This window comes from Haemorhous mexicanus, chromosome 3 (genome assembly GCF_027477595.1).
Source record: "Haemorhous mexicanus isolate bHaeMex1 chromosome 3, bHaeMex1.pri, whole genome shotgun sequence".
In the NCBI taxonomy this organism is placed as follows: domain Eukaryota; kingdom Metazoa; phylum Chordata; class Aves; order Passeriformes; family Fringillidae; genus Haemorhous; species Haemorhous mexicanus.
The window spans coordinates 100,911,236-100,924,337 of NC_082343.1; the positions used below are offsets into that span (position 1 = coordinate 100,911,236).

The 13,102-nt window shown below is 38.5% G+C and overlaps 1 long non-coding RNA gene across 1 annotated transcript in view; it reads left to right on the forward strand.

Annotated features, from left to right (window-relative positions):
- LOC132325844 (uncharacterized) overlaps positions 1 to 13,102 on the forward strand; it is an 80,195-nt gene that overhangs the window by 6,002 nt on the left and 61,091 nt on the right. Inside the window, exon 2 of the long non-coding RNA XR_009486044.1 lies at positions 2,055 to 2,135. This is a non-coding gene — a long non-coding RNA (uncharacterized LOC132325844). The remainder of the gene's footprint in view (positions 1 to 2,054; positions 2,136 to 13,102) is intronic.

A 13,102-nucleotide genomic window follows, 5' to 3' on the forward strand; every position in this document is an offset into this window, starting at 1 on the left:
CACAAAACCAATATATGGAAATGCACATCCTGAGGAAAAGACCCCAGACTTTGAAATTAGGTGAAAGCATCTTAATGGGCTGTATTACTTTGCAGTAATTCTTATTTCAGATGTTAGCATGTACTGGAAAACCGTGCTTGAACTCAGCAGGTGATTCTTCACCAGGCAAGACCAGTGGATAATGTTCTGTGAATTTATGGATGAGACATTAGCCTTAGAAATAACAAAATTCCTACCAATGGAAAATAATGTGAATGGAATGGTATACTGACTAGGTGCCACTAGATCTCAATAAAACTTAGTGGGTTTTGTTTCATTTTGGGTTGCTTCAGAGTAAAACAGATTAAGATGAAGATTTAGATTAGGCAATTTAGTTGAGGGTGAGCAGGTTTAATGTAAGAATTGTAACAAAGAACTATTTAGGGTAGGCCTCAGTGGACTGTACTGAAAAGGAGCTCTATCAGAAAATAGAGGCCTCCTACAGAGGATTCTGGGGCCAATACCTATTAATGTTGCAGTAGTGACTAAAGCAAAGCTGCAGGGAAGCAGCCCTGGTTGAAGGAGAGACTGTAGCCAAAATAATGGGATGCTCTTTGTGTCTGGTACAATCTGATGGGCCATCCTAACAAACAGAGACTGACCACATTGTGAGCCAGTGCAAGGGAAATGTGGTGAAATTTTACAGGGGAAAATGGGAAGTAAAAATTTTGCAGACCAAGTACAAGAAAAAATTCAATTTCTAGTATAGAAAGAGAGAAAAATGAAATTAAATCAAACAAAATGCAAAGATTATAAAATTGGTCCTGGAAATTCAGAAATTTCATAACCATAACATAACCACAATTTTCAGAACTTCTCACAAAGAGTGCTGGGGACCTAAATAATTTCAAGGTGAAGACTGTTAAGTGTGTGTAAATGACGCACTATAGGGGATTTGATGTGCAAAATAAAATCTTAAAGATGAGACTTTCTGATATTCTTGAAAAGAAGTTAAAAAGAATGTAATAAACACTGATAGCCATATATTTATCCTGAAAAAATACTTTTGTCATATTTTTGAATTACTATATATGTAGATCACATGTAAGAAAGTGAAGAAAAATGAGGGAAATCATATTTTTGCCTCTCCCCATAAGTTGTTTTCCTTTCTCAGATGCAGTGAGAATTAGTCACAAGACTATATGCTGTGTGGAGTGCTCTGAAGTGCATTGTAGTACTGGGAAACTCACATTTAGTTGGTGTGTCCTTCAGGTGCTCAGAGTTGAAGTGATTGCCAGATACTGGAGCAGGATGCTATTTTCCCATGGTCAGAGTCTTAGGAACCACTTTTTTCCTCACTACCATGGGCTGTAGTTCAAGTGTTCAATCATATCTGATGTTCTTCAGTGGTGTACTGAGATTTTTGAACTTTTGTCATTGAGTACACAAGTTTGTAAATGTGGTGAATGTTATTTGTTTTGCAAAGGAAGGCAGAAAATGGAAGCTTATTGTACAGGGACATGTATAATAATGATCTGAACTATATAGTTTAGATAGATTTTTTTTTTAAGGCACTTCATTTGTATTACTGGATGGGCATGAGTTGAGACAGGCTTATTATCTCTGTGTGAATGAGTGAACACTGGAACACATTGCTGGGAGAGAGGCTGTGGAGTCTCCCTGCCTGGAGATATTCAAGAATATCTCTGGATGCAATCCTGTACAATGTGCTCTGGGATGACCCTGTTTAAACAGGGAGGAGACACCTTACCCATACTTTGATTCTGTGATTATCAAGTTGGGTGTTATTTACCAAGAAATAAAAGTCTGTATAAAGGGTAGATAGTTTCCTAGAGTAGTTATTCCTCAATTTATTAAAAGCCTGAATGGTTTTTAGTACTTGGATCTACAGATTTCCTTTTTCAAATTTTTTCTGTGTTAAGGAGTAGAAAGCATAAAGGTCAACCAAATAATTTCAGGTTGTTTGTGGAAATTATTTCTTTTCATGATGCCTGTGGAGTGTTCAATAACAGTCTGGCATTTGCTTAACAAGACAACATCTTTTGTGTTCACAGGTCTTTTTTCAGAAATTAACAGCCTACAAAAGATAATGAGCTCTGTGAATCTTATTAAAGCAAGTTACAGCTGACTGACAAGTAAGTACATGGCTGTCATGTAATGTAATCATGGTATTATAATTCAATTAACTATTGATTTTAGTAACCCATACTATATTCTAACTGCTGCAGAAAAAAAATATTCAATATTTGAAGAATTTTATGATTAATACAAATTATATCAGTCCCAGACACTATTGACCTCAGATATTATAGAAATGTATGTATTTTGTGTTTAATAGAAGTGTTGTTTGTTTTCAGGTACTACTATTCATGTAATAGCTATGAGCTATACTGAAGTTTCTTCTACTCAATCAAACTGATAATACTTGGAAATAAAGTGGGCACTATTTGCTGTTTATTTAACACCTGAGTAGATCTAATGCTGTATCATTTGGCACTTGTGCAGTCATTTCTACCTATGCAAAATGAATGTAAAACAGGCATGAAGCCTTATTTTCCAGACCGTTGATTTATCTACCCCTTTGGACTATCACAGATGACTGCACAAATGGCAAAATGTGTTACTCTCAGGCATGAAGACAGAGTCATGAGTCCAATTGCAAATGTTAGACTGAATTGCCAGACACACTACTACTTCAATGAATCTCAGGCCACTCTCAGACTGGTGGAGCTATTGATGCTTTGCTCTCCCCAGCCATGCTTTTAACTTTTTTAACAGGGAGATGCATAGGAAGGTAGATGAAGCTGTGTTTAGTTTTTTTCCATCAGAGGTAGACAGTATAACAGATTTGAATCAATCTGAGGAGGGAAATAAAGAAACAGCTAGGCCACACTAGTATGTACTTCTTACACCCTGGCCCAACATTTTAAAAAGAAGCAATAGATGTTGCTTATTTTATGATGATTCTTGATCTTATATTAACAGCTGCATATTTTCAAAAGTATCTACTATAATGACTACTTTAAGGCAATAATCAATAACATTTCTTTACTGACTTTCTTAACTAAGTTTAGGCAGGAGAAGTGAGTTAAGAATGCAGTCATAAAAAGGCATAAATTTTGGTTACCGTTTTTTTTCACTTGATTAGATGAACCCACTCTATTTAAAGCAAAAAATCTGGTCTGCAGGTAGGTCTTTAAGAACTATGGCATTTTGAACTTGTCCCAAAAATTCAACTTCAGATTTAGGTGCGTAATTCCTCCTTTTTGGGTATGATCCATCAGCTAGTTATTGCACCAGTGAGTGCAGTCACCAGATCTCTCCCACGGCAATCTTCCTGGCTGCCAGAGTTTGTGCTGTGCCAGGGGCAAAAGACTTCAGATCCACTTCTTATGCTGCAAAGGATATACTTAAAGTTACCAATGCCTTTCTTGACTTGCTTGGATTTTAGCTCATTCTGCATTCAAATTAACCGTACATATTTTACTTTAGAATGTATATTTCTAGTAGTATGAAAATCCACCATACCCATACTGTGAAGCTGGTTACACCAGAAGCTTCAAAACCGCAGGGTCTTTTACTTGACAGATTTATCAATCTACTAAAATAACTGTGCCTTGCCACTTAGAGTATATATCTGTTATACTAACAGCCTGAAAAGTCCAGCAAATAATACAAGTAATTCAAGGCAAGAGCCTTTTATGACTATACCACACAATTTACATGTGCAGAATAGTATATTAAAATGACTTACTAAAAAGAAAAGCCATTGCAGAGAATTACTTTTTAATGTCATTGTTTACCTCATTTCTTGTTCCAATATGGCTCAAGCCCAGGCAATTTTCTTTGTCATTGGCACTGCCACAAGACACAGGCAGTAAGTTGAATGTAATAAGCAGTCTGCCTACTTTTGGGAAAGTAATGCATTGTCTCATTCTCACAAATGGGCAGCTATCACCAGCCCCTGTATATGACCATTTTAATATATGTGGCATCTTGGCTGAAGAATGCTTCTCATATATAGTCTTAACAGAAGCAGTTCTTCACCATGTCTCAATTTTGCTCTTTTCTGAATTCTTTTCTAAGGGATATATGCCTGTAACAGATGAAAGCAGTACAGGTAGGGAAGCCTTCTACAGCTTTCATCTTGCTAGTGTGACTGACACTGAAGAATAGATGGCAGGGGCATCTGTTATGCCCCATAAAATTCCTCATGGGATGCCTGCTAAGCATGTTGACAGATTGCTAGTCCATGAAGTCATTTTGCTGCAAGTTTGTCCCCTAAGATACATACATAAAAGCAGGTAGGACATGTCTGTAGCTTTTACTGGTTTACTCCATGTTGCTCGTAGAGCTTTTCATTGATTCTGTCTGTGAAGGGTGTCATTCTTTGATGGAAAAAAAGTGACTAAGAAAAGTTTTGCCATTCACAAGCTGACATGTTTTCTTTATTTCTGTTTATTCAGATTTTTGAGTAATAATAAAATATATACATCTTCATTGAATTGTTCATTTTATTCAATGTATCGCTCCAAATGCAACAAGTAAAATAACACAATAGGGTGCAAATAAATACAAAAGATGCTTTTTAGAATAGTAGAGTATGGAAATATCCTTCCACCTACTGTAATGGCCCTACAGCATTGTCAACCTGCAGTTAGTCAAAACCAATGTTACTACACAGATAGACAAACCTTGTTGAAAGTAAATTCTATTTACGGTTTTAATTATGACACAGAAATGTTATAATTCTAGTAAAAATCTCTGATGAAATAAAGCTCTCTAATTCTTTATATACTTTACTTTTATGTGTCCTTGAGTTGATCAATAAACTAAAAATTACACTGCTGTTTGCTGAGAACTGTAGTCTCAAAGATGGCCAAGCATTGTTACAGCCCTCACTCAGCAAATCACCTCGTCTGCTGCTTCAGTCACTACTCAGGCTCTCGGTACAACCTGGCTACTTCCAAAGAGGATCACCACGTCCCAGTTCACTGAAAAGGGACCTAGGTTAATCAGGAATGGAGAAGCAGTGGAGTAAAGTTTATATTGACAGGCAAGACATGCTTATAGCCAGGCCAGCAAGATGAGCAGGCAGCCCTGTGGCTTGCTTTGAACCCTATTGACTTGACCAGTTTGCAGACAGCTTCAAGCCTGTGAGCTTGGATTTCCCTACACTGGAAAAGCAGATGTGGACCTTTTTCAGGCTGTGTGCACTCCAACAGATCTCTGTATGGGAATATTCAAGGTCAGAACTGCATGGTCCAGGACACAGCACTATTTTGTGCAGATAGAGCACAGGTCCTTGAAGCATGATTGTAGGAGACACCTGAGGCATTCCTGTCCTCTTGTGTAAATTCACCTAAATCTTAATGGGATGATATTTAACATCCTTAAGTAAGAATACAGAATAGAGACATGAAAACTCAATAAATACAGAAAAAATTAGCCAAAAAAAAAAAAAAAAAAAAAAAGAAATAATAAAAAGGAGGGAAGGATGTGGTTTTTTGTTTCTTTAACATGAAAGTAACCTCCAAATTTACACGTCTTCCAAGGCAGGTTTCATTTGCAGGAGAATCACCTCAAACCTTTTGGCACAGATGAATTCTGTAAGACCATGATTGAACTAAACCTGATAAATCTGGTATTTCAGTAGAGTGCCCCAGGGAGGGGGAAGAAGAAGAGAAGAGAGGGGGAAGAAGAAGAAAAGAGAGGGACACGAAGAAGAAAAGAGAGGGACACGACACGACATGACACGACACGACACGGGACCACACCACACCACATGTTGTATGTGATGGCCCTGCAAAGCTTGTCCCTCAGCAGCATGTGGCACAGCCATGCAAAAGATGTGGCCACATGTTGGGATGCCACTTGGTGGGGATGGGGTTCCTGCAAGGAAATATTGCTGCTCTCCACATCACTCATTCTGGGCAAGTGTTCTTCTCTAGGTAAGGGTCCTGGGTATAAAGATTCACAGTTTCTTCTCACAAGAAACACTGTCAAGGTACCATGGTATTTTGTGAGTTATCAGGTTCTGCTGCTTGGGAAAGAAAGAGGTCAAGATCTGAATGCTAGTATTAAAACAATTAGAGCTAAACAACTTCTTGTTTGAATGTGCCCTGTTGTGGGCATGCTGTTCCAAAGAGCCTAAGAAACTAAGAGAGCAGCCCCAGGCAATGCTGCAAGGGGCACATGTGTTATTGCAGAGATTTAAAAAACAAAGCTGACAAGCAGACTTGCCTAAATTGGTTGGATTGGTGCTTGTTCAGAGTTGTCACTAATTCAATGCAGATTGTCTGTGTAATATGAGTGCTTAATTTCAAAAGAAACAGGGTGAAAAAAGTGTGTGCAATCCTCAGGAGATTCTGATTGCAAAAGGCATGGTTGGAGCTGATTAGCCTGTTTACCCTGTCAGTTTTCACACACAGACAGACAGGCAGTCTTGTGCATTTCCTCAAGCAGATTCTGGAGAAAGCTGAGGAGGAAAATGAAATCCAGTTTCAATTCCATTTTTTTCTCACCCTTTTGTTTTAATCAGAGAAAATGCTTTGTTTTGAGATCTCTTATGACTAATTGAGATCTCTTATGGCTAATAAGAAATGGCTAATTTTTGGGACTGTCATTGTAGCAGATCAGTAGATCCTGAATTTAGTCCCTCACCTTTGCTTATGAGGAGTGAGATTTATTAATTGTTGGTAATAGTGCAAAATTCACTTGCTTTTTCTTTCAAGTATTTGGTTCTGGGCCACAAAGTGACTTATTTTTTCAATGTGTTTTCAGTTGCTTACCTCATTTTCATTACTTACAAGGTCTTTTTTCCTCTTTCATATTTGCAGAGGTTTTTAGTTAATGACAGGAACAGAAGTCTTCCTTTCTAAACGGTTCCTTGTGCTCCCATGATTAGAAGTCACAGCCTAACTTCTTCCCTGGCCAGTCCTATCTTCTCTTCTCCAGTCTCAGATGTTTCCATAAGCATACTTGTATTATAGGCGTTCTTTAACTGAAAAAGGATTTTTCTTTTCTTATTTTTATATCCCTGTGTCTTTCTCCTGAGGATAAGAGCATCTCAAATGCAAGAAATCTTGAGTTTTGAATTTGGTTCAACCTATCACATGATTCCAGGGATCCAAAGATGTTGTAGGGAGAACTGCATCACCTCTGGGGGATGCCTACAATTTGATCTGATCTTCCTGAGGTACCTAGGAAAATTTTAGGAATACAATATTTATGGTTCTCAAGTGTGCTGGGTTGGGCTGGGGTAGAATTACTTTTCATCACAGTGGCTGGTATGAGGCTATGTTTTGGATTTTTGCTGAACACGGGGCTGATCATATAGGGATGTTCTTGTTATTGCTGAGCAGAATTTACACTGGGCCAGGGCTTTTGATGTTTTTCATTCTGCTGTGCTGGTGAGGAAGGTTGGGAGGAGATCCAGCTGAGAGAGGTGACCCTAATGACCAAAGGAACATTACAGACCACAGGACATCATGCTCACCATTTGGAAAATGGGGGAGACAAGGAGGAAGATGGGGCATGTAGAGTGATGGTGTTTGTCTTCCCAAGTCACTGTTACATGTGATGGGGCCCTGCTCTCCTGGAGATGGCTGAACAACTGTCTGACCTTGGGAAGAAGTGAATTCATTCCTTGTTTTGCTTTGCTTGTGTGGGTGGCTTTTGTTTTCTCTGTTGAACTGTTTTCATATTAACCCACAAGTTCTCCGCCTTTTACCTTTCCAATTCTCTCCCTGATCCTGCTGGTGGGGGAGTGAGCTAATGCTTATGTGGTACTTGGCTGCTGGCTGGGGTTTAACCATGACATTAAGATGGGTAAAAAATTATGTTCATTTTTCATTCTGTTTATAATTGGTAAATAGTGGTATAGAAATTACAGCAGTAGAGTACACGTCACCAAATTTCAGACATCAAAAGTTTAGATGTCAGGTCTAAGCTATTTTAATAAGCTTCTAAGCTCTAATTTACAGAGATGGGTACCTTCAGACAGCAGTTTTTACCTCCTCTCAGGATACTTCTTTCATTCTCTCAGTGCATCTCACTGGGCCCTAGGAATTAAAACTTTGCATTAAACAAAACATAAATGAAGAATTTGGAATGATAGAAGAAAGCCATCAGGAGGATACAGCAAGGAAAGATCTCCAACAAGCTAGGAGGTCTTTAGGCATTTCACAAAAGCAAAAGAGAATGGCAGAACAAGCACAAAACCAGTAGGCAAAAAGAACACCCAGTTCTGATTACAGTAGACTGTTCTGGCACAGTAAAAAGGATTGGTAAATAGCATAAATAAAATTTACTCCCACAGGAAGGACCTTTTATCCCTGTTTGTTTCAGATTTCTTACAACTCAAATGGAAGTGCAGTAAAATTGCAAACTTGGAAAGACGTGTCTTTTTAATGACAGTTTATTTTATGTACTTGCTGCAGGTTAAAGAAAAGGATTTTTTTTTCCAAATAAATTAGTCCAAGACAATTTTGGTGCCTTGAACTGATAGCTTAGAACAAATTGGCAGCTACAGATTTCTTGTTGCCTGTGTAATGTATGAGCACACTTTCAGAATGGTATTTATCAAGCATAAATAGTATCCTTTCTAGAAATAACATTGTTATGCAAATAATGCCGTGCCCAAGTTTTCAAAATAACATGAGTTAATTATGTCAGTGATAATATTTGGGAAATCTCTCATTTCTGAGCAAAGAATCTTAGGGATCCATCTGTAGCATGGGGACACTCTCATAGCACAGTGGGGGGAACCCACATGACCACCTTGGAGGGAACTCCAAAATTTTGGCTTGTAGATGCCTGTTTCTGCCAAGATCCCCCAGTGTGGTTGTCTGCCTCTTAGAGAACTGGATTATAGGACTATTTTTGTACCTCTGAAAGTGGCACAAAAGGCCACCTTTCACTGTAGGGAAATACCTAGCTTGTGTACAATCAACATGCAAGCATTGTCAGCTAGTTGGTAGGAACAACTGCAGCTATGGGAGAACCACCAGTTCTTTCTAGTGTCTTGGCAGCAGGCTAGGGGCTGCAGGGAAGGTTGCTTTTCACTCTGGGTCATTTTGTTGGTCTCTGCAATTATGACTGGTAAAAGCAACATAGGGCAGTGGTTGCACTCAAGCTCTTCTAGAACAGGCATTTCCAAGTTCTGGCAGCAGGACACCACCTGGTCTGTTGTATCAGATGGTGTAGCATTGACAGCACTGATGTGGAATAAAGTAACTTGTAAAACAGTAGTTCCAAAGATCATTTTGCAAGCCATTTTTTAAGAGTAGGGGAACAATGTATAATTCATGATGCTCACTTTTTTAATGGGTCAGAGAGGAAGAAAGGAGCAGACAAAATCCAGGCAGGAATGCATGTATGCATGCTGAAATACTACTGCACCTGTAATTACAAACTAGTGTGTCATACAGGTTTGAGAGAAGTATGTTTTCTAAATTCCAATTGCAGAGCTACATTTAAAAGCAATAAGGGCAAATACACACATTTTGGTTCACAGCTAGCTAGCTTAAGGATATGTTAAACACCTTCTGATCATCCTTTCCAGGACAAAGCAAATTCTGAGCATCTACAAATGTGTACCTCCAGATATTTTGGGAAATCAAGAGTAAAAGAGAAAATGCAACTGGTTTTGGAGTTCAGACTTCTCAGGCTTAAATTGCTGTACCTCAGGTTGGGATTTTCATACATCTCCTTTCAATTTTAGGTATCAACGTCTTTCCTGGTTTAAATTCTTAATTGTTTTGTCCCAGCATCTTTGTTTGAAATCTGATACACTGCAACCAAATTATTTTAAGTTATATACCTGTATTGATCAGTAAACCGTACTAGGCAGTTTTGCTAAATAAGCTGCATAGTTTCCTGTGAAATATTCTTGTGTTGAATATATCTGTGCTGCACATCTAATTAGAAATGCCCAGACTAGCAGTTTGTTCAGTTTTGTTCAGTATCCTCAAAAGGTACAGAAGATGCTGACATATGATGTTCAAATACTTTCCCATAGGCAGAGGATGGCAGTCATTTCAGTATTCCCAGTATGACATACATTTACAATTCCCTTACATCATTCCTCCAAAGGTTCCACACAGCACTGCTGACAGGTATTGAGGCTCTTTGAATATGAACTTTTGCATTTCAGTATTTTCACTGCTTTCTAATAACCAAAAATGGGGGATAGCAAGTACAGGGAATTTTTAATCACATTCCAAAACATTCAGTAAATAATCTTGTCAGAAACTTCAGCCTGCAACTGCAGATGCCTTCAATTTTTCTGATCATCTGGGGTTTCAGACACAAGTGTAACTTAGGTTTTTTCAATTGAGAACAAAAGTACTTGGCAGTCTTGTGACTTTTTTTATTACTATAATGTCATCAGGTTTTTCAGAGTTTCTTTCTTTTCACTATGCTTTTCAAATAAATAAGAAGGGACCATAATTTGGATCTTTCAGAAGCCTGTAAGATTAAGAAGACAACCAAAGTCGGCCCAGCTGGTATGAAAGAGTTCACACACATTTTACACTCTGATATGTAATCACAAAAGGTTCAGGACCTCAGTAAACACAGCCTGACCCACCCATGATATTGCTTTATCTGTGGCCCATGCACCCAGCATAGGTGTCTGCTGCTTTGGTCTTCATCTGACCATTTTGGACAGTTTCGGTGGGACTGCTGAGGCCATGCCTAATTCAACCATTTTTCTTGCACACCTGAAATGGTACAAAACAGGTAAGATGAAAAGGGGAGGCAGTTAGAGTTGGCCTTTCCAGCCCAGTAACTCAGTTATTTGTTCATGCAGAGATCCAGGCTCCCACTGAGGTCTGCACTCAAAGGGAGTGGGGAGTGTCACAGCCAAACAAGATATTGCCTTTTTGGCACTTAGTGGAAAGTGGTGAGGTACATCATGCCTCTGTGAGAGACAGACTTTCACTATGTTCCTGAGGGTATTAGTAATGCAGTCCTTTCCCAAATAAAAGCTGAGGTGGTTGAGCTGCTTTTTCTTTCAAAATAACTTGTCATACCATGTTTTCATTGCATATTCTTCCTCTCTAGCAAAGAACATTGTTGTCCTTGAAGGCACATGCAATCCATAAACTAAAGATTTGTGGGAGAAGCATTACTGAAATGTCATCTCCCATCCACAGATGCTGTAACTGTAATAAAATCTAGTATGAATCTGGACTTTTTAAGATGCTACAATGTTATCAAACACTTCAGAAGGCTTGATAGGGTCTGAAACATGTTTATCTGTCTGACAAGTGTCTGAAGCTCTCTAAAACTGTAAGATTCAGTCCAACAATCCCATTTTCTGAAACCTGCTCTTTTCTAAGGAAAAAAAAAAATTACAATCATTTCCTAGAACAGAACAAAAAGTAAGGGCGAATGTATTGTCTTCCAAGAGCAACCTAGATTCTGCTGGTGTCCTGGACACAGCAGTCCAAAGGAACACTGAACTCTATTACTGAAGAGATGTGTATCTTTTAATTGTCTAAAGCAGTTTATGTGCAGTTTAATAGGATCAGTATTAGCAGCATTAGCACTGACACCTAAATGGGAGCTCTGATCCAGCCTTAAGCTCTGTGAGTCCTGAAGACAATACTTATTACAGCAACATAAGTATCATCTTCAATGCCATTAAAATTAAATATGAGTACACATCAATTTCAGTGTCAGGAGACATACTGTAAAGATCAACAATAATTCTAGCTGCAGATCTCTCTGGAAGCCCATAAAGCTTGAATACCACAGTATGAGCTATACAGAATTTAGAGTTGTTTGAGTAGTACTTACAGATATAGAATGCTTTTATTTTGTCTTTTTCTTTTATAGAGCATTCCTGCAATTTAGCAATTTGTTATAGTGGAGTGAATCTCATCATTGTACACAAATGAGAATACACTTGAAAAGTCTTTAACACTGTTATTTGTGATCTGAACCCAGGTACTTCAGATATCTCTGTGTCATATGAATGTTTTCAAATCAGTTGTGAAATTGTGCAGCTCTGTGAATACTGAATAATTCAGAACTGGTCTAGAAAACTGCAATGCTAACATGACTAAAGAGTGAGATTAACTGGCAGGTAATCCTGACTATTTGGTACCACTCCAGAGGTGCAAGGAAACAGTAAGTAAGTGCTGCCTATTGTGCTGTGACTGATCAATAACTGCTTTATGACTTCAGGTTAGCACAAAGTAGATGAAGAGTATTCATGATTTGGCTGAAAACATTTAAAATTATACTTTCTTGCCTTCAACCACTTTGAAGAAAATATATTAACAACATCCACAATATAATAAAACTAACAGAGTTTCCAGTTCTGAACCAATAATTGTTTTATTAAAAAGTCTGGCAATAGTTCTTACCTAAAAGTGGTACCCAAAGTGTGCACTTAGGCTCATTAAGGGACTAATGCTGTGGAAGAATGAGTTGCTGCAAGTCAGCTGGTTTGCAGGAAGTGCCTGTGCTCTGTCTTATTGTAAACACTTCTGAATCTGAGCCCTCAAATCTTTCAGTAAAAAGTTACCACCATTCAGGGCCTTCCAGACATTGTTCCTGCAATTCTTCCAACAGTGCCTCCAGCACAGGTCCATCCCCATCAGAGGATCTCTGGATGAGCCCATCATTCTACCCTCCTTCTTTCCTTAAGAACAACATTCCTTCTCGTGCTGGGGAATGCAAACAGATAGACCTGGCCCTGACAGCATTTACATTTTCATTTCCCTAATTGTGTGTCCATTTGCATCTTTATCTGTTGATATTTAGATGGAAGATGAATTCCTAAGAAAGTTATGTTTGCACAAGATCACTAACTCAGCCGTACTTCAGCTTTTGCAGGTGGGACTCCTAAGAAAGGAACATCTTCACTGAGTGAAATGGACTTGAACCATATGTGCTTTTAAAGAGCATCAGTAGCAAGGCTCATTAGGCTACAGAAATGAAGGAAAATTAAACCTGTGGGTTAAGACAGGCTCTGGAAGATCTGCGGATACTAGTGAGGATTTTTGGTGAACTTAGGAATGATGTTACTGGAACAGGAAGATGGGATGCCCCAGATTTGAAGCAGGAGAGCAGTGGTTTTGAAAAAGGT